This window comes from Pinus tabuliformis, chromosome 1_1 (genome assembly GCF_031772625.1).
Source record: "Pinus tabuliformis cultivar Carrire ecotype Pingquan chromosome 1_1, CPIR1, whole genome shotgun sequence".
Lineage (NCBI taxonomy): Eukaryota > Viridiplantae > Streptophyta > Pinopsida > Pinales > Pinaceae > Pinus > Pinus tabuliformis.
Genome location: NC_142297.1, coordinates 867,865,533 through 867,892,435, shown reverse-complemented (window position 1 = coordinate 867,892,435; position 26,903 = coordinate 867,865,533). Strand labels below are relative to the sequence as shown.

Sequence of the window (26,903 nt, the reverse complement as noted above, 5' to 3'; positions counted from 1 at the left end):
GTTTGTATCCCACATAGGAATATGAAGTGAATAGGCTTAACTCTTTACATTCCACTCATTCATTTCCAAACTCTTCATATCTTGAATATTATAACACAAAAATAAATAATCCGTCCAATATTAATTTCAGCCACATGTAATCATTAAATGCATCAACCTAATGACAACACCAAATACCAATATTTATCATTAATGCATCACAACAATCTTTGCAACATCTTTGCCTTTGCCTTGGAGTCTTGCCCTTGCATCACAACAATTCAATTCAATCAACAATTTCACATCACAACAAATTCTTCAATATACCAATCTCTGCAACATTATCCAAGCATATCACAACTCCTTTGTGTTGCTCCCTTGCTTGTTGCTCTTGTGTTGTTGTCCTTTGTTTGTTGATCCTTGTGCTTGTTGCTCGCTACTTTGCAACTATAACAGCATATGTCTTCCTCTGCTTCTTTGCCTTGATAGTAATGCTTGTTGTTGCTCCTTCATTGCTCCTTGCTGCTACTCCTTTGCCTCTGTTGTGCCTTTTCCATCAATGACAACAATGCCAACATCTGGGACCTTGAACAAGTGATTTAATGCATGCATTGATATTTCAGGGATTGGGTGAATGTTCCTAGAGGCACCTCTTAGGTTGAAAGACCTTGAAACTTCATCTCTTGTGGAAAATTTGAATTATAAATCTCTAATTACCTAGTTGTTTCCCTTCAAGCAGAATATCCATGTTTTCTAGGAGAAGCCATCAACAAAGATTATGTAATATAGATAGCCACCCAGAGATTTTATCGGCATGGGACCACATAGATCAAAATGAATGAGTTGTATAATATCATTGGTCCTACTTTTGCTAAGGAGAGTAACTAGAAAGAGCAGAAATCAGAATATATTCAAATTGAGTAGTAGTTGCATTATTTCCATACCTTGAATTTCTTGATCTCTTTTGAAGACGATAGCCTTCTTCATGATCATTGGGATCATCTCTTCTTTTATCATCTATTTTTTTTTCTATCATTAAACTTGTTGTTGTTGAAGACACAATTGTTGTTCTAGTTGGACCTTGGAGCATCTTTCCTTTCAAGATAGTCTCGGCATAATAACCATGCTTGTGACAATTGTAGCATTCAATTTTCCTTAATCTTCTCTTGGAGTCCTTTGATTCAGGGACAAGCTTTCGTGAACAAGATGGGCTTCCTCTTCCTTACCTTCTCTTGCCTTGTGCAGCAAATGCAAAGGGCTCTCCTTCTTCATGCTTATGAATTCTCCCTTTAGATATCATCATGGTTGCTTCTCGAGTGCCTTCACAGTAGCAAAAGCATTCTCTAGAGGCTCGGGTACCTTTCCTTCCACATATTAAAACATCATTTTCACCCAAGGTTACTTCCAACCTGATCTTCCAAATGACAAAGTTTGATGAGTCATTCAAGTTCTTTGAATCCTTGAAGTATGAGGTAAACATCTTGACCAAGTCAAATAGGCTCCTTCAACTTCTTTCAAAGATGATTGCTTCAAAGGTCACTGTGTTTGTCTCTTCTCTCCTTGGGCTTGCCTTCACCTCACCTTTGATACCATGTTAATTTTCCATTGTTCTATGCTTAGCACAATCATTTAACCCAGTTATCTTTCAATTAGCATTCACTTTTCAAATAAATTTAATCTTTCAATGACAGTAAACAATTGTAGATAGAGCAGTAAATCCAATGCACGATAGAAGACAACCAAGAGCAATAACAAGACACACAAGATTTGGTCAAAGACCAGGGAAAAAACCCACAACAGGGAAAACCCTTTCAAATTCTTCTATTAGATTGTCATCAAATGTTCAACAGAGAGATGCAATGTTCCCTTCATAAAAAAAAATAGTCAAAGTCAACTTTTTGACTATCCAAGAATCCATTAACCAATATCCAAGAGATGAGCCCAAAAGTCAAATCTAGTCAACTTAGAGACTCTAGAAATAGTGTTGATAATGCCACCACCCTTAATTCCCGTAAAAGGTCCCTCATCCCCTTTAGCCTCCTCATGGGACTCCTCCCCCTCTAAACTGTTAGGCTCACCGCTAGGTGTTGGCATTGTATCCTCTTTGTCATCATTGTCTGACACCACCTCAAGTTTCTTCCTTCTCAGCTCACTCCAAGTTTCATCATCCAACCTATCCTTCCTAGTCCATTCTCTCTAAAATGGCTTCTTATCTCTATTTTTCTAACAAATGAGTGGTTTGGATGGAAATTTAGCTTTAACTATTGCATCCTGGTGATGGCATCTTATAGAGTGGTGGGTTTGTAGGCCTTGACCCAACCCAAGGTTGCGGGGGAATGTCCCAAGATAACCAATTCGTGGTGCCACCATTCATGCGCTTGTGCTTCCAAATACAAGGTGGTGAATTTGATAACCTCTACTACCAACATTGGGTTAAGTTGAGTGTAGGTATCTAACTTTTGTACTGATCACCTTACGAAACACTTGGATGATCAATTGACAATTTCTAAACCTTACGTAGTAGGTCATAGTTCTGTTGTGTGCTCATAGGCCTATTATGTACTTAACATTACTGAACTCAATAAAGGTCATGGTTGCTTGAACATCCTCTACTAGTGATGCATACTCCCTGAAATATTCTGAAAAAGCTTCGTTTTGTTTTGCAAGTCCTTGGTTTACTATTCCCTAACCATCTAGAAACTAGGATAGTAGAGGTCTATGGTTCTTCCTACCAATTGCCACTACGTTAGTTGGTGCAGAGATGTCAAAGGGGGCAGGATTATGGTCGTTGCTTCCTTCTGCTAAACTCTTACTACCTTCATTAGATCTATTAGTAGCATTGTTGCTTGCATTGTTCAAATTTGCCGCAACATGGGAAAAAAAATTGGGCCACCTATTGCTACCTTCATGTCAACAGTTGAGCTATCTGTTGTTGTCATTGTGCCATTTGTCGGGCTATCTATTGTTGCCCTCTTGCTAACTCCCTTAAGATGTCAAAAGGGTTAGTTTCTAGTGGTTTCTCTTCCATGTTTGCCATGACTCAGTTGTGTGTACCCTTCTTTTTCCTAATTGTAATGTTTTCCTTATCTTCCAGAAGCATCCAGAGTTCATATGCTCATAAGCTAGCAGGATGCACAGCTCTAATACCACTATGGTATCCCTCTCAAACAAATTATCGTTGGGATGAAATTATGGGTTAGGGTTACAGTAATATAATGCTTCTTTAGTCTATAAAATATTGATGATCTTTTATTGATTGCATAAGCAGTATAAACAAGAATTCAAACAACAGTTAATTCCACCAGCAAACACTACGAAGTAGGTCCAATTCATCAACAAATAACAAACTTGCAAATTCCACAGTTTCCCAAATAGGATATCAACATCAATGTAGTGTCTGGTCTTACAAAGATGTAGCTATCCCACTATTGCCACTTAACCCGCAACCTTCCTTCCAGCCCTCGCGGACTCAAAACATTAGGCTCCACACTTTGTTGGCCTCGGCAAGTTGGTCTTACACTAATCGCTGCACACAAAGAGTTGGCTCCAACTTTGTTGTAGGTTAATGCCCAGCCACAGGAAACCTACTACCTTTGCTAACCACAGACAATAACTCGCTACTCATCGTTTTACCATCACTACCACAGAAACTAGGTCTTATCCCTCACTGCTACAAAATTAAGATATCAGTCCGTACTTGCCTCAGAAAGATAGTTTACTGCCACAGATAGATGATCATCCAGCCAGAATTCAATCTTGTAGCAAGATGACATATAGAGTGATTGGCTAAAAGGTGGAATCTTTCACCACCGAAACCAAAAGAAAAAAGGGGTCTTAAACCTGACCATGAACCTCAGCTCAAAATCAGAAAGGTTACAAAACCATGATGATCACAATGAATATCCTCTCTCCTTTTCATATATCCCTTTGTGTTTTTACCCTCCCAATTTTGATTTTGAGTGGCTAACAAGTTTCCCTACATTTGCCCCGAATTAACTATCATTATCCAATGTTACCCAAGTAACATCAAATAATAGTCCCCCTTTACAAATGACTATAGCCTATGGGATTAAATAGGCTATTGTGTCCTCCCTTAGGAAATTAATTTGAAGAGGACACTACAAATTCCGTACACATGGCAATACCAATTGAGCATGTGTGTGTGTGTGTGTATGAAATGCCTATCCAAACCACAGAAGAAGCTGACATTTACAAATTTTCTATTTTATGAGATAATGCTTTACTGTGCAACTTTGCTGTACATACTTGTTGGCTTACCATCCTGGTATGTGCATGCATGCTTTGTCCTTGGTTTTCTGATCTCCATTATGTTAAAGCTCTGGAAGTGTATGAAATTGACATACATCCATTTGTATGTAATAAATATGCTCTTACAACTCAGAAGACAACAGGTACGGTTTTGCTCCTGCAACTCAGAAAATGATGGGTATGGTTCTGCTCTTGCAACTCAGAAGATGATGGGTATGGTTCTGCTCTTGTGTAGATCCCTTGAGAAAGCAACTGTGTTAACTGGATTTGGAGTAGCCTGTCAAAAAACAGGTGAGAATTATTTGCCATGAGCTTATGGAGTTTTGAAGATGGTGACTCATACGCATTGCCATTGAAAATATCTGGAATATGCATGCACTTTGCAAGTGTAGTATTTAATTTTGTCAGGTCTAGTGATGGGGAATCAATGGTGGCTTGGTAGAAGGGTTTCTCTAGCTAACATTAGCTCCTCTCTCTTCTTATTTTGCACAGACTCTTGAAGAACTACAAGGCGTAAATGAACAGAATTATCCAACCACGAAACCATCTCGCCAATATTGAAATGATGTTCGCATCTTGCTGCATGGATTATTAGATTCAATGGTCTTACCTTTGCTCTACCCCAGTAAAACGAGAACACTAAAACACATAAGATTATCAATTCAACATAATTTTCTTTTGTACAAAGTACCAATTGCAAGGTATTGTATGCTGGCCAAAATATATAAAAACGCAGGATCAATTGCAAGGTATTGTATGCTTGCCAAAATATATAAAAGCAGGATCAATTGCAATGTACCACATACATGTCAAAATATATAAAAAGACAGACTCTGCTTACAATACAAAACAATCCTAAAAGCTGCTGGTAAGAAATGCAATGATAATAGGTGCACTTCAAGGTGACTAACCTAGATATTTCCAACATACTGTATAAAAACATCATTTCATTTGGTAAATTGAAGCAATTTGGAAACAGCCTGTTCAGAGTATTATTGTCAAGTGACATGACAATCCACACAATAACAGATGACTGCCACAACAGTATCATATTAGTCTGTATCTATTCTACATAACCCTAGGTGGAAGACTTATGAGTCCACTAAAAATACTTTAAACGCACTATGACAATGCTCCAATATTTCAACCATAAAATATGACTAATTTCACAACACAAAACATGGAGACATTCTATATTCACCATGCGTGTTTGCTATACCTTTTCAGAGGGTTATATGAAGGAATATACAGAACTGTACTGTGCTTACACATTGACTAATCATTCAACTGTTCAATGTGCTCAAATGTTGATCCTCTTAACATTCATCCCTCACAAATTTTTCACAACAAAAGGATTATCATAAGCTCTTAAGAGTTGGCCTTTATGTGAAATCTTGAGAGCTTAGAAATATCCTATTGTTGCCAGAAATTGTCAGAATAAATATTACAGGGTCAGTCCCTGAGAGCATTGGGCAGCTGAATGAATCAGTTAACATGTTTGTATTATTTTACTTTTGAATCTGGAAACATATCTCGATTCTCAACCCATCTCATCTGATTCCCGTACAGAACTGAACTCTGCTTACATGTTAACTATCATTCAACTGTTCAATATACTAAATGGCAATCCTGTAACATTCACTCCTCACACATTTCTGACAACAAAAGGGTTATCATAAGCTCTTAGTACTAGCTCTTACAACATCTTAAGAGATTACAATAACACTCTTGTTACAAGAAATTGTCAGAAGAATCTTACAAGACCGTTACCTAAGAACATTGGGCAGTTGAATGCATTAGTTAACATGTTTGGAGAATTCTTCAAATCTGGATCCATCATATGATTCCTGTACGTGGTCAAAATTGTCTTGAAGGTACCTACATCATTCAACACACAAAGCTATTCAGCACAATCGTTAAAAGAAAACATCACAACTGCAGAATATAAATGGTGCATCCAAATTGGCATTCACGTGTCTAAGGTCTTTTTGGCATATCTGGTGTGGGTGTAAAAGGTTTCCATTAAATCTCATAAGCCTTTGTAACTATTATAAATAAACCACTAAAGTAAAACAAACAAATCAGTTATAAGAACTGAAAAGAAAGCTTGAAAAAAGATTAACATTTTCTAAAAGGCAAACACTAGAACACAATTCAAAATACTTTTCCTTAAATAATTCTTCCACCTGGGATCAAATTTGAAGGGCATGGGCGTATTTCAATATGAAATCATACTATATTTTCAACCTATGTTGGCAAGTTAAAATTAATGTTCCACCAACACTCTGGGACAGGGAGACGCATGTTTGGGGAGATGCACAGGGGCGACGTGTGGGAGTACCCTCAAATTTTAGGGAAAAATAGGGGGGACAGCTGGATATGGGGGTATATAATTTTTTTAATATATATATTTTCAATAATGAAAGCATAAATAAATTGATCCATACATGATTGAATTAAATAATGAATCACACTGATCCATATTCATCATTCATACTAATACATACATCATTCATCCATACACCACGGGATTCAATTAGGAAATAGGTTGATCCATATTCAAAGTTGGAAATCTCCAGTCATGCCACCTAGCCACAACATCTGTAAAAGAGAAAATGCCCAAATAAGGACCATATTGCAAGTACACGTGACACAGCCCAATCTGTTAATATGTATTGGAAGTCAGAGCATTGGATGAAGAGAGATGAAAACTCATACAGATTCAATTGGACCTACAACCCATTCCAGCCACAAAGCTGGAAAGAGCACAATAAAAATAAAAGCCCACATTGAATCTTATCACTGTTGTGGATTTTGTCCTTAGAATGACATGAGGCATTCCAAATATGATGCCCAATCTGATATGTTGGCTCTTCTAGCATGGATGCAAAGAGAAAGCAATTACAGTATGTGATCTGTTTTCTATAATATAAGAATATTTTTTGCTCAGAAAACATTAAAATAAAGGTAGTCAAAAAAGCCCACACGCATTACATATAGAATATCATTCTTACGGGAAAGCCCTAAAAGCCAAGTGTGTGTGGAGACTAATATCAAAAGAGGACCTCTGGAATCAGATTCACATTCAAAGATATATTGAGCCCAATTCAGCAGAAGACAGGATTGGAAACCCAAACAAGTCAATCAGCAATGCATCCATATTATCGAAAGAACTGACAATAGCATTCCTTTTAATAGAAAATTAGCTGGCATGGAAGGTTCGCAATGAGGCTAAGGCAAAGATCAGTATAGACCCATGGATAAGCAGTGGAGCTGAGTACAACCTGCCAGAAGCAGTGATAAACTCTCTTCAATCAGGCCCAGCCAGCTAGACCAGGAAACTCCTCCATTTGGCAGCAGGATTGGAAGAGCGCTGAACAGAGAGGACTCAAAGGCCAAGACAATATTCAATCGAAAGGATTTATAAACAAATCAAAAGTGTGCCATGCCTATATAAAAGACTCTGATGATGAACATGTCTGGTCTAAAATCCAGACTTGGGGATTTACACTCCAAAGTTAGGATAAGAATCATATGCCCTGGACAGACCAGAATGCACACTCTCATGGTGGAAGCGCATCTGGATCAGAACCTTTCAAAAGTTCATTATTTACATGCAGTTGGCAATCTTAAATAGAGCACCCACATAGGAACTTCTTTAGAGAAGGAATGGATCAAGTCCAAGCAAATGTATAATGTGTAAAAGAGGTGAAAAGAACATAGGCCACTTACTGATATTCTGTTCTTACTAAAGGGAAGTCTGGACTGAAATGGATAGTTTGAGAAGGATAAAGGACTGTGGACAAGGAGGATATGCTGAAGAGTGCTTTAAAAAGTGGTAGCAAAACTCAGATCTCAAAGACCTTCCTCTAATAGTATCATGGGGAATCTGGAAAGATAGAAATGTTGAAATCTTTGACGACAGGTATATAACTCTTTTTCAATGTGCCTTCCAAGGTCAGTCAATCTTCTCAAACTTCAAAGCTTTTTCATCAACCCCTACACAGAAAAAGTTGATTCGTGCTCCTATGGACAAATCTGGAACATGGGGATTACTTTGATGGAGCTAGTCAAGGTACCCCCCAAAAAAGGGAAGCCAGAGGTGTGCTCTATCTCAATAACTCTCATTGTATCAGATTTAAAATTGATTTAGGTGAGGATCAAATAACTAAACCAAGCTTACTGCCCTAACAATACTCTTAAAACTAGCAGCCCACAGTGGCATTTCAAAAATACAAGTGTTTGGTGACTCATTGTTGTTAGATAGTCAGATCATCTTCTACTAGGTTGGAGCACGCATGGCAGATCTGGGCACCTTCTATGCAGCAGCATTACACAAATCCATGCAGCATTAGCTTTCAAACAGCATAATGATATGTTGGTGAGAATGCAGCAATAAATAGACAGTAAGGGCACATCACAAATTTTAGTATTCCAGCAATAAGGGCACATGCACGCATGTATGCACCAGCCATAAATAGAATAGGATAAGTTTATCATTAGACTTGAGGTCAAAGATAAAGTGCTAAAGTTAGATGAGGCAGTTCTGTTTTATTTTTTGCAGTCTTTCTGAATTCATTTTTTATCAGTTAGATAGGGCACAGATCCAGAGATCTAACCAATATATCTATTTTATAAACCCTAGGTGTCACTTATAAGAGAGAGTGAGAGTATGGATTTGTAATAGGGTTAGTTTCAGTTCTTACACAAAATCCTTTCTAGCAATTTTTCTAGTAGATTTTTATTCAGCAGTATTGGAATAGCAGTAAAAGGGGCTTTTGACATTGATCTATGTGTTCCAATGTATGTGTTCCAATGTATGTATTCCAACTGTGTTTCAAGATTATAGTTAGATTCAGATTGCAGTTTTGATTAGCCTTTAAATTTAGACAGTGTTAGTTTCCATTAGAAGAAGAATCTGTTTACAATGTGTTAGACAAATTCATAATGGTATCAAAGAGGTTTGTTGAAACATTCTAAAAATCCTTGAATAGATAGTAGGTCTGCTACCTATGAAAGGTAGCAGTCACAAGGCTCCACGGGTCAGATGCTGTGATCCATGCTTGAGAAAAGCACAGTGAAGTTTCAGGTTGTCGGGTTCTTTGTTCGGCCGCTGATCTGTTTTAAATTTTGTTTAGGCGATATTCCAATGCAGCAGTATGGCTACAGTCAATCTCAAATACAAGGACAGATTGGAAGGTCCCTCTTAACTTCATCCCAGGGAAGTCTCAGGTAACCAGCCTAGATCCATCTTAACTCCAGATCTACCAAGAAATTGGAGGGATCAAATCTCTTTTCACTCTAAAAGAGGTTTTCACCTCAAGAGATTTAATCCCTCTAGACACTCGACAGATCTGGAGTTGAGATGGATCTAGGATGGTAGAAATTATTCTTACATAAGAATACCATTGGCAAAACCATGGGTTGTCAAAACCTAGAGCCCAAAAACCACCAACAATAAATTGACTATTTTACCTCAATTTTATGTTAATTATTAATTTTATTTTTTATTTTATTTCATTTCTATTTTATGCAATTTGACCAAGTCAAAATGTTTACATAACAGGACACGACATTACAACATCTCTTCCATACCAGGCAGGGGAGCGCCTCTAGGCACAAAGATATTGTTGGAGTAGGATTTGTCTAACTTCTTTGAGAAACTAGTTGTAGAGCCTGCCAAGCAGCCAAACCTGTGTAATTGGTAAATCATAAAAAGAAGATGGCCAAGGTCAAGTGAGTCATACTTGAACCTATGAAGGATCATTGGATCCTTCGCATCACCAAAAAGACCACAATAAAGTACATGTTTGATGCTCTAGTCACTCTATCAGAGTGAGAACATCAAACAGAAGACATTGTTAAGAAATAAGCTTAATCCCTGCAAATGAGCAAAAGGATATCGTAGTTGCCTACTTAATGAAGATTATTGATCTCCATGATCAGCTTGCAGCAATTGAGAGGAGGTGAAGGGTGAAGAGCTAGTACCCATTGCATTAAATAGGTCCTGTTCTTTTTGGAAACTTTTTGGCTATGACATCTGCGCCAACAATTTAAAAAACTTCCCATTTTTAGGAGGCTATGGAATGGCTTCAACTAGAAGGAGACTATTGCAGGTATTGAGGAGGATCAGAATGTTGTCCTCATTAGCAAGAGGAAGAAGGGCAACAAGAAAAGAGAAACTAAGAAGGGTTAAAAAGGGAAGCCAGAGGAGCCAGGTTCTTCTAACCAGGGAAAGAAGGACTTGAGCCACATGAAGTGCTTCAAGTGTCAAAATTTTGGGCACTTTGCTTCCAATGTCGTCAAAAGAAGGGGAAGGGCAAGCAACAGCAGCAGAAACAACTTGCAAGGAGTACAAAAGCATCAACTCAAGTGGATGAGCTTTAATCCAATCTCGAGATACACTTCTCAATGGTCTCATGCCTGTCATCTGACATCATGTCTGACGTCGACTAGTATGTGGACAGTGGGATCCATCAAGTGATATCCTTAAGCTTACTAAGTTATTGATGTTTTGTATGTACCTAGCTTAACTAAAAATCGCTTTCCAATTTCAGTGATGATAGATCCTACATATATGGCTAACTTTGAAGATCAACAAGTCCTCATCCTACATTGCAAGGATTCCTATAAGAACTTTAGTGTATGATAGTGACAACTTTTGTGAGCTTCGACAAAAGAGACTAGGTCACTTGCATTAGTGAACGTTGCCAATCTTGAAGAACATGGTGTGGGGATTGCCAATCTTCAAGGCTGAGAAGAAAGGAGTGTGCAAGGGTTGTGCGCTTGGCAAGCATGCGAAGGATGTTTAGTGAACATAGGTCAAGAGGGTTTTCTGACCTAATCAACTCAAATGTATGTGGGCCCATCTCTTCAACTTCCTTATCAAGTAACATTTATAGCACTTGTCTGTACATTAGACCTTAATTCATGTGAACAAACATCTGTACTAATTAGAGAGATATATGTGTGATTAAACTCCATAAAAGCCAATCAAGCTGAGTAAGAAACACCAGTATTACGTGCTTTACATGAAGTTCATACTAATCATAGCTCTTTACCTCTTTCAACTAGTAATAAGAGTATACATACTAGTGATTGTTATGGAAACATAGCCCTGTAGTAAGCTTGTTAGATTAGTGAACAAATCACCATTACCTGGACTCTTAAGCATACCATATTTACGTAATGAATAGAGTTGCGATATCATAACTCGTATGATGAAGCTTAGAGTCATTCAATAATAAGAAGCTTACTATGAGTACCATCTTATTCAACAACTTGATAGCTTAAGTAGTGTTATCACGTTAATGAAACAAAGTGTATATTCACGCTTATATAATAATAAAAAACCAACTGTTATAATGAGGCAATATGTCCTATAGATCAATGGGTTTGGTTACATTTACATTATACTTATAACTTGATGATTACGATCATATCTATATAACCAATGCACTGAGCTCGTTAAGCTATACTGATTCCAGATTTCATGATGGATCTGACTTATACTAATATCGATACGTGCTTAATCTCCATAACTATTAAGACTGAGCTAAACCATGCTTAGATTAGCTAATGAGCATACTGTACAGCATTGAATGAATACCATGTATCTGCTTTAACTTACGCAACTGTTATCATTAGAGTAACACTGTGGATAATGAGTACAGAATCGCCCTAATTACAACATATATAATGGGATTACAATAAACAGGAAAGGGTAACTCATAGGGATAAAGCATACAATGACATCTATGTGGTTATTACGTCTATTGTGTAATCAATAACCCTTATGAATCAAGCATGTATAAGGTAACATTGTAACTCTATATCATATATTATCATAAGAATGAATCAATGGGATTACATCCTTACTAATAAGCTCATGTATTGGTATAAGGAAACAAGGTGATACTAGTCTGATCTCTAGCTTTGAGTCCGCCTTGTATTGATAGTTACTCTCTATTAATGAACAGGGAGAATACGTAACACTATCATCATAGTATAATCATTGACAACCTTATGTAGTAGGCAGTGTTGTAGCTATCCCTTTGCTCGTATTGCTTACTCATATGGTCTATCACATCATGCTACTAGAACTAAGGCCTATGTATAATATCGCTGTAATAATTATGGAAACATGATTAGTAAGGTTTATGTATAATATAGATTGAATCATTATGGAAACATTATAAGTAGGGTGTATTCTATATGCCTAGTGTGTTCACATAGATTACATAGATTGACTGGTGAGCATGGGGAACAAAGGCAAGCAGGTGTAAGCTCATGTAACACAAACAACAACTTACTTAGATCAAATATGGTATGTCTAGTTAAGATAGATTGAACCCTAATCTAATGATGAATATAGCAACAACTATACCAGATAAAGCTTATATAGGTAATGCACTCAGTGAGTACGTATCATCCCTAAGTAATAGTAATGAATGATGTTGAGATAATAGCATACACCGAATCATGGACTAGTATTGAATCTTAGGTACGAGTGAGATAAAGCTTATACTGGTACTGCTTAATAAGATAGGGTAACACTTATGATATCTTAGTAATGGATGTAAGCTCCATATTACATAATGCCAATATGGTGGTGAAACATGACTCTACATGATCTAATTCCATGTGTTGATTTCGATTCCGGCTTTCTAACAAGTTGATATAGCAGTGATATCCGCTTTCATGTCAGGAGCATGATTAGGGCATACAGCTAACCAATATTCAGAGTAATACCTCTTGTTCATTGATACTAGTATAACCATTGATATGATGTTAACTATGATCATAAGGGTAATCAATCACATAATAGACTGGATTACTAGATCATGTTATAAGGTTTATGTATGATATACGACCTGTGTAACAGTCAAACGTTTCATATGCTTTGAGTGGTATCTATCGATCAAACATACTGTACTCATAGTAACAAGCACGACAAGGATGATCTTATCACAAAGGCTAGTTATTCCATATGCCTTATATACTCTATAACGAGCTATTACCATTCCATTAAGCTAGGATATAATTCAAGGGGATTATTTGACCTATGCTAGTAATCATATAAGGCTAGTGACAATAAGGGTTACAAATATGAGAGTGTTCAAACTAAGCTTCATGCTTACTTATGGAACTAATACTAAGTGATGTGGTATGTGTTTTATCCTTTCTAACACAAGTTTAACGAGAGATCAATAAGCTTGATACAGTTCATAATGATAGTATATTCCATAATCTCTATTCCATGAATATGATGGGCTATGATATACCAAGAGCTTACACTTCCACTGCTTAGCTAGGGACCAATAATGATGGTGGTTAGACTAATGTAAGGATCAGCTTACAATAGGTATTAAATCTGAATGCAATGGGTAAACATGACGGTATTTAACCTAATGAAGTATGAATCCCAGATTACTGTGATTACACCCGATAGCAATATGTGATTTACGTATGACATATGTTATGGAAATGGAAGCATCATGATAGCTACTATCTCAATAAACATAGTCAAAGCATAAACATAGAACACATAAGCAATATTGATCAAGCTTTAATGGTATTGATACTAGTATGATTAATCGAATACGTATAAGTAACATGTGATCACAAGTTAGCAGTGAAAACGAATGGTAATGACAGGACAAGACATGACAGTATGATAACCATTGAAACAAGCATTGAATATGGAAAGAGTTGTATTCAAGCTGTTATACATTTCATAGGGGTTGAATCACAGTAAGTAACCTGAATATTGAATATGATACGAGCCTTTCCATTACACTACCTCTTCATAACTTATAAAAAGAACGTGATATGAGCTTAATCAAGCAGTGATCTTAACCTTTGCTTAGACTGGTACTAGTTAAGTTGTGTTATATCCTTATATCACCCTTACAGTTAATATGAAACAATGATATATAATACTTACCATAATAGCATGATCATTAGGGGAATACTTAGGTTGGTATGATCACTCTACTGATTCGAGCTAACCTCATGATATAAGCTTATAGAAGTAATGGAAACACTACTAGCACTAATCACAAAACTAGTACGAGCTTCATGTAGGATAACGTGATAGTTCTTAGTAATACTCTACTCCATATCACTTTCCCTATAATAAGTAATGGTAATAGAAGCCTCTTTTCCATATGGGAATATTGTACTTGTAATCATAGACATAGTGTGGAATAGTGCAACATAACCATATTGGGTATTGTATGATTACCGTATTTCCATGACAATGGGAATAAAGGGAACATAAACATGACACATTAGGGGAATAAGCATAAGATCAACCTTAGTCATAGCTTCATATGATATAGTAAGGTTACTCTCATTGTATGTAAGTAATAAAACTATTGCTGTAATAAAACATATGACAAAGCTTAAGACTAGTAATCAACATATACGAATAATGCTGAAGTGATCCCCTAATCAAATAAAGCTTATTATTAATATTGCACTAGTAATCAACATATACAGACTATGCTTAAGTTATCACACTATGCTTACACGTTATCACTATTACTAATACCGTACCTTTCAGAATTTCCATAATGTTATTCGAGCTCTATTCCCATTGATTGAATAGGATAAGGTAGAAGCTATTACACATATCATATGACCAGCTTAGACATGATCTCTGTACCATCATGAGGTAAATAACACCATATCTATGTAGAATGACTCATACTTACTAAGCTTATAGTAATAACAAGAAAGCACAGTAGTTGAGCTTATACAGTATAATGGAGATCATACTAATAACATGGTACAAGTGTGACATTAAAGTCATTACACATATCACACCCTATTCCATTGATATAAATGTAATACTACTAATGAAGCAAGAGGTTACTTGATACAAGTACGTAATAGTGACCATTAAGCCTAATACAGCTAATAACATGCTCTCCTATCAAACCTCTTATGACAGTAAAGAAATGGTATTCAAACTAGTTCTCAAAGCTTAACAAGACTAATAGAGTATGTAGTATTACTAATAGTACGTATTCAATATCAGCACTAAAACAGTGTATGAACTCAGCATAACCTGTATCGTAATATGAGTAGTATAAGCATGTTTAATGTGCTTTACACCTTATATGGGGTCTTGGTCATCACTATCATTACATAATCAATGATAAGCATTAAGTACCAGTAATCACTCTTAACCCGTATTACACTGTAACCTGGAATCTGTAATGGATATGGTATTAGTTCTAAGTATCATGCTTGAATACAGTACATACCCATGTTATTATGTTACATCATGTTACCTTTATCATTATACGGTATTTGATCTCCTTGTTCAATCAAGCATATTCAATACACAGCCTAATTACACCCATTGAATATGGATAAGAAAGTATAGCCTTAGTACAAGCAATAGTGATACATATGGAATTGAACCATAATACTACTAATAAGAAAACATATGTAAGCTATCAATTAGGTCAAATCAATGCACATAACGAGTTAACTGATTATGATTACATCAAGTATAGGTATGTACATAATACATATGGGATTAGCTTCGAGTTAAGTAAGCTGACAAAGCCTTTGAATAGCTAGCTTGAACACTATAGCATAGTTAACCACAGCGTATGGGTTAAACAATGGGAATCACACTATTGATAAGGTAAATACAGGTAATCAATTTTGAATACACGTATGTTGATATGATAAGGATATAAGTAATAAGTTGAATACGAATATACAACTTGCTTTATATCTGTAATATGATACAGGGTTTTATAGGAGTAGTGACATGTGAATAGAGCACGTATACGATATGTAAGAGCTTACCCATTGCCTGGTTCTAACATTGATACGAGTAGTACTAATATGACATCACGTATCTTATGTACCTCAGTTGTTCTCATACCATTCTCTACTAACCCGAAGTCAGTTGCATATGAAGAGAGTGTGTCATATCACTCTTACTGACCCGAAGTCAGTTTTATTGATCCCAGATCAATATCGCAAGGGAGTGTCTCAAACCACTCATATTGATCCCAGCTCAACGGAGGTCATCCTAACATAGGGAGTACGGTAGATACAATGATGTGTCCATCGATAGTACTACTATGGTCCCTAACCCCATTTCCGTGCTCATTTATCAGATGAGTGGTACTTCCCATGAGTCCCAGAATGCATGGGTAGGATGCCTCGACAGGAGAACTAATCATCCTGTCTCACAGGAGAACTAATCATCATGCCCCACAGGAGAATGAATCATCATTTCCCAAAGTCGCCACGGGGTATCACAGGGGAAGGCTAAGCCATTCACCCTATACAAAGCGCACCATTAGTAGAGGGTGAGTCACCCTATGGTTGTGTGTTGCTCCAATAAGTACCCCAAGCCCCCTCAAGAGCTCCCAGAGCTCAATGCATGAAACATGCAAGACCCTTATAAGAAAGTCTCTCAACGACTCCAAGTCGTTCAAGAAAGTCACAGATTTGACCTTTCCCCGACGCTTTGACAAAATGTCTACGACATGTACATCAGTCTCAATGCGATGGAGCCTCCTTGCTCATCGACATACCATATCCCAGATAAGGTAGTCTCTGATGTCTATCTGCTAGAGCAATCATCAAATACGGGATTTCTCAACAATCGAATCCCCCCTGGTTGTCACAGAGAATCATAGTGGTATTCATCATGTGTACAAACAACTCATTGAAGAGCTTCCACAACCACGCAACTGTACCAAGATCATACTCGTAGCTATGTATTCGGTCTCGGCGGTGCTTATAGCAACTGACTTCTGCTTCCTGCTCATCCATGATACAAAATACAAAGACAACCAACACTGAGAAGTGCTCTAGTGATCCTCCACACTGCCTGCCTAGTCAGCATTCGAATAATCATGCAGCTTCATATTTCCGGCAGTGTATCTCGATCCATGAGAGATTGTGTCCCGAAGATATCTCAGAAGATTCTTGGCACCAATTGAGTGAGGCTCAACCAAAAATGAGCTCACCATGCTAACTGCAAAACATATATCCGGACAAAAGTTCACCAAGAACATCAATGCAAATGAGTTTATGAAACTCAGAGGCATTTCCCAAATCTGGTCCATCATCACCACCATATAACATCTGAAAGTTAAGATCCTCGGGATAGTCGCTAGCTTGCAGTTTACCATTCCACATCCGGAATCCAACAGCCTCTTACTTCTGCAAGTGAAAGGGTCTGCACCTGTCAGAAATAGGTAATCCTCAAAAGGTGTCGGTATGAGAGGTCTATCATCCACAACCTTTAAACAATGGTTTGGATCGGCTTCACTCTTAGTGAATCTCAGCTTCATCTATCAGATATCAATCCTCTCATAACAAACCTAGGGTGGTTAGCTTCAAGCCATAGAGGGCTTTCTTCCACCTTCATACATGAGATTCCTGATGAATCTCAAACCCCACAGGTTGTTCCAAACCTGTGGACCTGCTACATGAGGGGAATGGTCCCCTTGTGAGATTTTCCTTCGGTACATCTCAAACATGTACCTTCATGGTCATTTTGAATTCAGGCATCCCTATCATCATCTGACTCACAGACCTTCGGTGCTATGTGTCAACCGACATGGTCCCCAATGGACTTTCTACAATTTGATACAAATTGCCAACCCTGAACCCATGAGTAAAAGCATCTTTGAAAATTCTAGTTTCAAACACATACCTTTCCATCGATGAATGCCACCCTGAAACCTTTGACTTCCATTGCCGAAATGGACACCAGGTTCTTCTTGCGATCAGGTACATAAAAGAGATTCTGTAAATGAATCAAGTTACCCTCATTCAATTGAGGAGTAACATCCTACACCCTTTTCGGAATAGGTGGCATCGGCTCCAAGTATAATCCCACAATTGTTTCCATCTCTACCAAATTCGAGAGAGCACCCTTCTATCTGATGAGGTGCCTTGAAGCACTACAATCAATAAGCCAGATTCCCAAAGAATCTAAAGGATAGGGCCAATAAAAGATAACGCTTCTTTATCTTATCAGAAACAACATTTGATTCTTCATACCTGGGGTTCCTTGCTTTCATTGAAGAGTCGGTTGTATCCTTGATGACCTGCATTATGTGTCATTCCTCTGATCATTCAAGATGTCCCTGGAATCATTGTTATCATCATCAAGTGATGTGTCTCTGCCAGTCGAACACTCATTCGCATAATGGCCAAGCTGCCTTTCCTTCCATCCTTAGATCCGGACTTCCCATAGAAGTGATCTTCAGGTAGGCCATCAGAAACTTCAACTTCGCCCTTGGTGAATTAGAAGAGGGATGAGGACCCTTTTGTCCTTTCCCAATTGTCTTTGGTGATTGCTCTTTCACTCTTGCTTAGGCTTTGTCTTTTCCTCAGCTCTAATACCATGTTAAGTTTAGGTATGTTCTATGCTAGAGCAATTTATTTCAATTTTCACAGTTAGCTCAATATCTTTTCCAGATTAGCAATCACATCAGCATTAAAGTAAACATGCCCTAAACATTTCTGAAGACCACTTATTTACATCATTACATGGAAATTAATTAAAAAGTCTCATTTTGCGGGAATATTTAATTATTAAAAAATCCTACTTAGTCCTAGTCAAATTCCGCGAATTTCAGAGATGACCTAGCATGGTAATATACATTAAGTCTAGACACTAAGATGCATTAGGGGCTCAACCTTCAAGTCATCACCCGAGCTTTTGGGTAATGCAGTGAGTGAAAAAACCTAGAAAATTATTTGATGCTAAAAAGCAGGAATAATTAACAAAGTAAAAAGAGAACACTCCAAGGTGTACTCGATTGTTGGTCGAGTCCCAATACCGTAGGCCTGTTACATGGCTTTATTCATCATGCTAGTGACATTTATACAATATCCCTCTATGGTTGCAGAAACTGAGGACTGAAGAAGAATCTAGAGTTGAAAAACTCTAGTAATATGATGATCTCTCATTTTACAAGCAACCTTTGGTACATCATTGGGCATGGAGAAGTCAAAAAATCTTCAGGTGCCACTCGGGTGAGCAACAGATCTCATTGCAGTCGTGCTCCTAATGAGTTTTCCTTCAACTCTTTCAAAACATCCCTACCTTTAATGTCCACCACGACTGGATCATCCTTACAATTGCATGAAGTGTGTTGTTGCTAAGCTTGCTTCATATATTTCTGCGCAAACTCAAGGGCTGAATTTGGTACAATGTGTAGAAATTTCTCATTTCCCACCCCGGTTTTCAATTTCACCTTATTTCTCCCATGTAGTTAAATGTCCTTTCCCATAACTATACATTTAACAAGCTGAAAAAAAAATAAAAAAAAAAATAATAATAATAATAAAAAAAATAAAAAAATAAAATAATTTAAAAAAAAAATATTACTGAAAACACAAATTCTGGAAATTTTACAGAATGTTGGAAATTGTAGAAATAAAAATCAGCAGTAATAAATAGCCATTAAAACACATTTAAACAATGAGATTTTTGGTCAACTTGACCCTGGAAAAACCCCCTACAACTCTTGGGGAAAATCAGTTTGAGAGCTCTTCTATTTCTGAAAATTGCCTTTTTCATAGTGAGAAATATTCAGCAAAAAAATCAACAAGCAAATTTACAACTTATTTCTTTTCCCATGCCTCACAGCAAACTGGAAATTACAGCAAACAGGACAGCAATAAATGCTATATGGCATCCTCGATTTTTGTGCCCACTTTCAGCATTAAATGTTGATGTATGACCAGCATTAAATGCGATGTACGGACTGCAATAAATGCACTGTACGGCCCTCGTTTTGCGTGCAGAAAAATCAGCAAACTGCTCCTCGATTTTTGTGCAAACCACTCCTCGAAAATCGTGCCAAAATCTGTCTTTCATAGTGTGCTGAACCAGCTGTACAAATCTGCTCAACTACTGCCTTGGAATGTGTGCCAAGCTGCTGTCTCCTTCTCCTCCCTGCTCAGAAATCTCTCTTGCTCTCCTTCTCCCAATCTGCTCAAGAAAAAATGAATGATCTTTTTCCTCTTTTTCATCTTTTAATCTAACCCCAAGTGACTTTTGGGTGATCCAAGTGACTTTTGGGTGATCCCTAAATCCAATGGCTGAAATAGATTGAGATCTAAAGCTGAGATTAAATGCTCATTTAAATCTCACTTTTTATTTTTTAATTCACCCCACTTTAATAAAGACCCACTTAGTCATTTATTTCCAAAGTCACTTTTCCTTTCTAATTTTTCATTGACTTTATAAAAATCACTTTAAAATTAGACTTAGTAACTTTATCACTTAAAGTCACTTTTAAATTAGATTTAACTTTATAAAAATTATAAAGTTACTTTAGGAGAAAAATTAAATTTTTTTGGACACTTTTCCCTAGGCCAAAGATCAAAGCCTAAGGGAACCACCTGTCCTCCGGTACCAAATTTCAACACTCCCTCTTACCGAGGAAGGTGTTCCTCACCACACCCATCTTGTCTCTGAAGTAGACATGCTTGCCCCGTGGTAAGGCTTTGGTAAGAATATCTGCAACTTGCTCGTCAGTGGAAATATACTCAAGCTTCACAGCTCCCTTCTGAACACAGTCTCCGATGAAATGATATCTGATCCCGATATGCTTTGACCTGTCATGAAATACTGGATTCTCCGTGAGTTTAATGCAACCCTGATTATCACAGTAAATCACTGAAGGTCTCAACGGCTGACCAAATAAGCCAAACAAAATCTTGCGAAGCCAGATACGCTCACAACTAGCTAGACTGGCTGCCATATACTCTGCTTCCGCTGAACTCAGTGCTACTGACTGCTGCTTCCCGCTGAACCATGACCCTACTGCTGAACCCAACCCAAAACAACACTCTGAAGTGCTCTTCCTATCAGAAGCACAACCTGCCCAATCAGAATCAGTGTATCCTGCCAATCTCACTCCATCTCCCTGCCTGTAGTCTAGACCATAATCCACTGTCCCCTGCAAGTATCGCAAAATGTGTTTTGCAGCTACCCAGTGAACCTTCCTAGGCTCACACAAACTGACTCATCGTGTTGACTGCAAAACAGATATCTGATCTAGTGTTGACCAAATACATCAAGGAACCAATCAACTGCCTGTACAATGTGGGATCCACCAACTCGGAATCCGAAGCATGAAGCTTCTTCCAGTTGGTGATCATCGGTGTCGACATGGGTCTACAATCCTCCATGTGGAATCTGCTAAGGATGTCCACAATATACTTCCCCTACCCCAGGAAGAAATGCCCCTCCTCCTGCCACACCTCCAAGCCCAAAAAGTAATGCATCAAGCCGATGTCCTTCATCTCAAACTCCGTCGCAAGATCTCTCTTGCGGTGCTCTATGAGTCTCTCTGCACCTGTAATGACCAAGTCATCCACATACAGCACCAGAATGAGAGGCTCCTCACCAATCACAATAAAGTAAAGGTTCGGATCTGCCTCACTCTTTGTGAAACCCATCCCCTGCAAATATGTATCTATCTTGGAGTACCAAGCTCTGGGAGCTTCCTTCAGGCCATAAAGGGCCTTCTTCATTCTGCACACATGGGACTCCTTCCCATGCACCTCAAAGCCCTGTGGTTGCTCAATGTACACCTCCTCCTGTATGAAGCCATTGAGAAATGTGGTCTTCACATCCATCTGGTGGATCTTCTAACCCATCTCTGCTGCTATCGATATAATGGAGCGGATCGAAGTATATCGAGCCACGGGAGCGAAAGTCTCCTCATAATCAACTCCCTCTACCTAGGAGAACCCTCTAGCCACAAACCTTGCTTTGAATTTCTCAATGCTGCCATCTGCAGCATGCTTTACCTTGTAAAGCCATCTGGAAGTAACAACGGATTTGCCCTCAGGCCTCGGCACCACCTCCCAAACATCATTCTTCATGATAGAAGAATACTCCCCCTGCATGGCCTCTCTCCAGACCTGCTGGCTAGCTGCCTCCTCATAGCTAGAAGGCTCAGAGTCAAGGATGCTGGTAACCATCGCCATATAGCTACAAAACCTCTCAGGTGGTCTACTCTCTCTGACCGGCCTCTTCGGCTCAGCAACAAATGTGGCATCTCTCAAGGTGTCCTGAAGCCACTTGGGCTTTCTCTTCCTTGAGCGCACTTCTCCCACCGGAGAATGAAACTCCTCCTCCTCATCATCATCAGGAGCCTGAACTCCTGACTGTCTGTCTGCTGTCCTCCTGCCTGCACCTGAACCTGTAGAAGCTGAGGTACCGTGTGAACTGTCCATCAGTGGACTCCCTAGTGAACTGCTCTGTGAACTGCTCTGCATGCTGCCCGGAGCACCACCCCTCTGGCTCGGCGAGCCACTGCTCACTGACGGACCTGACATCCTCATAGATGTACCTCCGGATCCTCCTGATCCCTGCCCACTGGATCCCTGCGACTGACTCAACTGCTGCTAAGGGTCTGGCTGATCCAGATACTCTAACTCCCGTGACCTCCTAAAGGCCCTGTCCTCCTCGAACTTCACATCCCGTCTGACAACAACTCTCCTCTGTGCAGGAATGTAAATCCGAAAGGCCTTTGAGGTCTCACTGTAGCCCACAAAGATACCCTTCTCTGTTGTGGGCTCTAGTTTGGTCCTCTTCTCCTTGGGTATATAGGAGTATGTAATGCATCCAAAGATATGAAGATGACCAATATCAGGCTTCTTCCCAGAGAAAGCCTCCTCCGGAGTCATGTGCCCCAAGGCACGATGCGGACTCCTGTTCTGCAAGTAAACAGCTGTGTTGCAGGCCTCTGCCCACAAGAACAATGGCAACCCCTGATCATGTAACATGGCTTTGGCAGCCCCTATGATGGATCTGTTCTTCCTCTCTGCAACCCCGTTCTGCTAGGGGTTGTAAGGAACAGTGAACTCCCTCCTAATGCCTGCCTTCGCACAATAATCAACAAACTCTCCAAGGGTGTACTCTCCATTGTCCGACCTCAGGGACTTGATCTTCCGACCTATCTGTGTCTCCACAAGAGCTCTGAACTCCTGAAACCGCTTGAAGACCTCACTCTTGGTCTTCAAGAAATAAATCCAGGTCCTCCTGGAGTGATCATCGATGAATAAAACATAGTACTCATATCCACTCAAGGAAACATGAGACATCCGACCGCTCACATCAGAATGAATCAAATCAAGTATCCCAGTCGCTCTGCTGTCACTGCTGGGAAAAGGGGATTTGGCAAACTTGCCCATCGCACAACCTCTGCAAGTATCAAAGTGATCAGTACTGAAATTTGGCACACCTGTAGTGATCTCCCGCAATGTCCTCAAGGCTCCATGATACATATGTCCCATCCTGCGGTGCCAAATCTCACACAGCTCAGAACTGCTAGCTCTGCTGTCGGTACTACTGCTCAATGCCAAAAGGGGTTGGAATGCAAACTTGTACACCTTTGCATGGCGTACACCTATCACTCTAGCTGAATCAACTGGAGTGCCCCTGGGATACATCAACACCTGTCCTCCCCTGAACAATACCTCATATCCTCTGTCCTCCAAAGCTGAGACGGATATGAGGTTCTTCCTCATCCTTGGCACATAAAGAACATCTGACACTTTCAAGGGAGGTTTAGACTCCCTCTGAAATGTTAGTGTCCCCACCCCGACTGCTCTAACAACTCTGTCATCACCGAGTACTACCTCTATATCAGTGCCACTCTCTGAAAGCTCTAAGAAGTACTCACGGACTCCTGTCATGTGACGTGAAGCCCCACTGTCCACATACCAGATACCTGAAGATGCTCCATTAATCGAGGGAAAAGCATGCTCCCTCTGAACCTGTGTGGCAGGTGATCCTGCACTAGAGGACTCACACGTAGTGAACGCAAACTCCCGGTCAAAACGACCTGCAAAGTCCTCAATCTCTGCTGAAGCTTCCACGTCCTGGTTCTTCCCCTTCTTCTTCTTCTTCTCCGGACACACAACTGCATAGTGTCCCATCTTTTGACAATTCCAACACTTCACCTTGGAATAGTCCTTCTGTGTGTTCCCCTGTTTACCTTTACCTTTGCCTTTGCCCCCACCACTGCTTGTGGAAGCCTGCTTCTTCCCTTTGCCTTTCTTGCCTCCTGCCACCAGTGCTACATCCTCATCCTGCTCAACTGGCTTGGCTGCCCCAAGCTGACCTTTCCTGATCTCTGTCTGAATGCAATCATCCCAAAACCTCTCCCATGTGGGAAGGGTCTCACGTGCACAAACCCCATCAGCAAAGTTCAACCATGAACGGGGGAGGCCATTCACTGCAATCCGCACCAACTCAGTGGGTGGAATGGCCTCTCCAATCGCTGCCAACTCATCTCTCACATTAGTAATCTTTGTGAGATATCCAGCTGCACTATCATTACCCATCTTAATGTTCTTCAGCTTCTCCTTCAGGACCATCGTCCGGTTCTCATTGGTACTCTGGTAGAGATTGGACAATGTTGTCCACATCTCATGGGCATTGCTCTTTCCTCTCACATGAGGAATGCAATGGTCTTTGATTCCGTCTAGAATCAGCCTCTTACCCTTGTTGTTCTTTTCATTATACTCAGCCAACTGAGTAGCATCAGTAGGCACAACAACAGGGTTCTGTGTGGTATGCACCATGATATCCCAGACTTCTGCCTCCTCAAAGATACTCTGCATTCCTTCCTTCCAAACGTTGTAATTTGTATGCCCATCCAGCCTATCCTCCACCCTCAGTCCCAATGACATCCTGCTGTCCTAAAACTGAAAAATAGCACCGCTGTAGTAAAGATAAAACTGATGTTTATGAAAAAATCAGCTTGCTGGAATTTTCTGAGTGAAAAATGAGCAGCTGTAATTTTTCCTTTCAGCACTCAAGCTCTGATACCATGTAGAAATTTCTCATTTCCCACCCCGGTTTTCAGTTTCACCTTATTTTTCCCATGTAGTTAAATGCCCTTTCCCACAACCATACATTTAACAAGCTGAAAAAAAAAAAAAAAAAAATAATAATAATAATAATAATAATAAAAAAATAAAAATAAAAAATAAAAAAAAAAATTTAAAAAAAAATATTGCTGAAAACACAAATTCTGGAAATTTTACAGAATGCTGGAAATTGCAGAAATAAAAATCAGCAGTAATAAACAGCCATTAAAACACATTTAAACAATGAGATTTTTGGTCAACTTGACCCTGGAAAACCCCCTACAACTCTTGGGGAAAACCAGTTTGAGAGCTCTTCTTTATTTCTGAAAATTGCCTTTTTCACAGTGAGAAATATTCAGCAAGCAAATTTACAACTTATCTCTTTTCCCATGCCTCACAGCAAACTGGAAATTACAGCAAACAGGACAGCAATAAATGCTATATGGCCTCCTCGATTTTCGTGCCCACTTTCAGCATTAAATGTTGTTGTATGGCCAGCATTAAATGCGCTGTACAGACTGCAATAAATGCACTGTACGGCCCTCGTTTTGCGTGCGGAAAAATCAACAAACTGCTCCTCGATTTTTGTGCAAACCACTCCTCGAAAATCGTGCCAAAATCTGTCTTTCAATGTGTGCTGAACCAGCTGTACAAATCTGCTCAACTGCTGCCTTGGAATGTGTGCCAAGCTGCTGTCTCCTTCTCCTCCCTTCTCAGAAATCTCTCTTGCTCTCTTGCTCTCCTTCTCCCAATCTGCTCATGAAAGAATGAATGACCTTTTCCTCATTTTCCTCCTTTAATCTAACACCAAGTGACTTTTGGGTGATCCCTAAATCCAATGGCTGAAATAGATTGAGATCTAAGGCTGAGATTAAATGCTCATTTAAATCTCACTTTTTATTTTTTAATTCACCCCACTTTAATAAAGACCCACTTAGTCATTTATTTCCAAAGTCACTTTTCCTTTCTAATTTTTCATTGACTTTATAAAAATCACTTTAAAATTAGACTTAGTAACTTTATCACTTAAAGTCACTTTTAAATTAGATTTAACTTTATAAAAATTATAAAGTTACTTTAGGAGAAAAATTAAATTCTTTTGGACACTTTTCCTAGGCCAAAGATCAAAGCCTAAGGGAACCACCTGTCCTCCGGTACCAAATTTCAACACAATGTAATTGGTTGAAGAAGACATGGGTTTCAATGGGAAAATCCTCTGCATTATTATTTACCAAAAATGTTTGATGAATCATTGATTATAGGACCTTTCATTTCTGAACTAGTAATAGAGATATTTGGTTTGCCCTCAAAATGATAAAGTTGTGACCCAGATCACCAACATTTACAAAAACAACCTAAAACTATGCAACAGAGTCTCAGACCTGCATTCTAGCCCATAGTGTCCACATCAATTAAAATAAATTTTATTAGTTTCCGGCGACACAATTACATAATGATGAATGTTGTGAGGGTTACGAATATGATTTGATCACCCCATAATAAATGTTATATAATAGCAACAGTTAAGTTGTGAGCATTGTTTCAAACATTAAGCCTAGTATCAAATGATCGTCATGAGAGGTTGAGCTCAAGGATGATCAACAATACCTGTGAAAATCTTTTCAGGTTCAAAAATGTTGTTTCATATCTAAAGATCAATAATAATTTCGTATTGATAAGATACACACTCATTACTTCCGTGCTTGCATCCAACAAGGTGATACCACCCATTAGACCTGCAAACCAATCAAGTTTATTTTGGC

General features: G+C 38.9%; 1 long non-coding RNA gene across 2 annotated transcripts in view; it reads right to left on the bottom strand.

Annotated features, from left to right (window-relative positions):
• Window positions 1–5,431: 5,431 nt before the first annotated feature.
• Window positions 5,432–26,903, bottom strand: part of LOC149217038 (uncharacterized) — a 36,695-nt gene continuing 15,223 nt past the window's right edge. For both annotated transcript variants that reach the window (XR_016251190.1, XR_016251191.1), the window contains exons 4-5: window positions 6,756–6,849; window positions 5,432–6,126 (exon numbers count right to left, since the gene is read on the bottom strand). This is a non-coding gene — a long non-coding RNA (uncharacterized LOC149217038). The remainder of the gene's footprint in view (window positions 6,127–6,755; window positions 6,850–26,903) is intronic.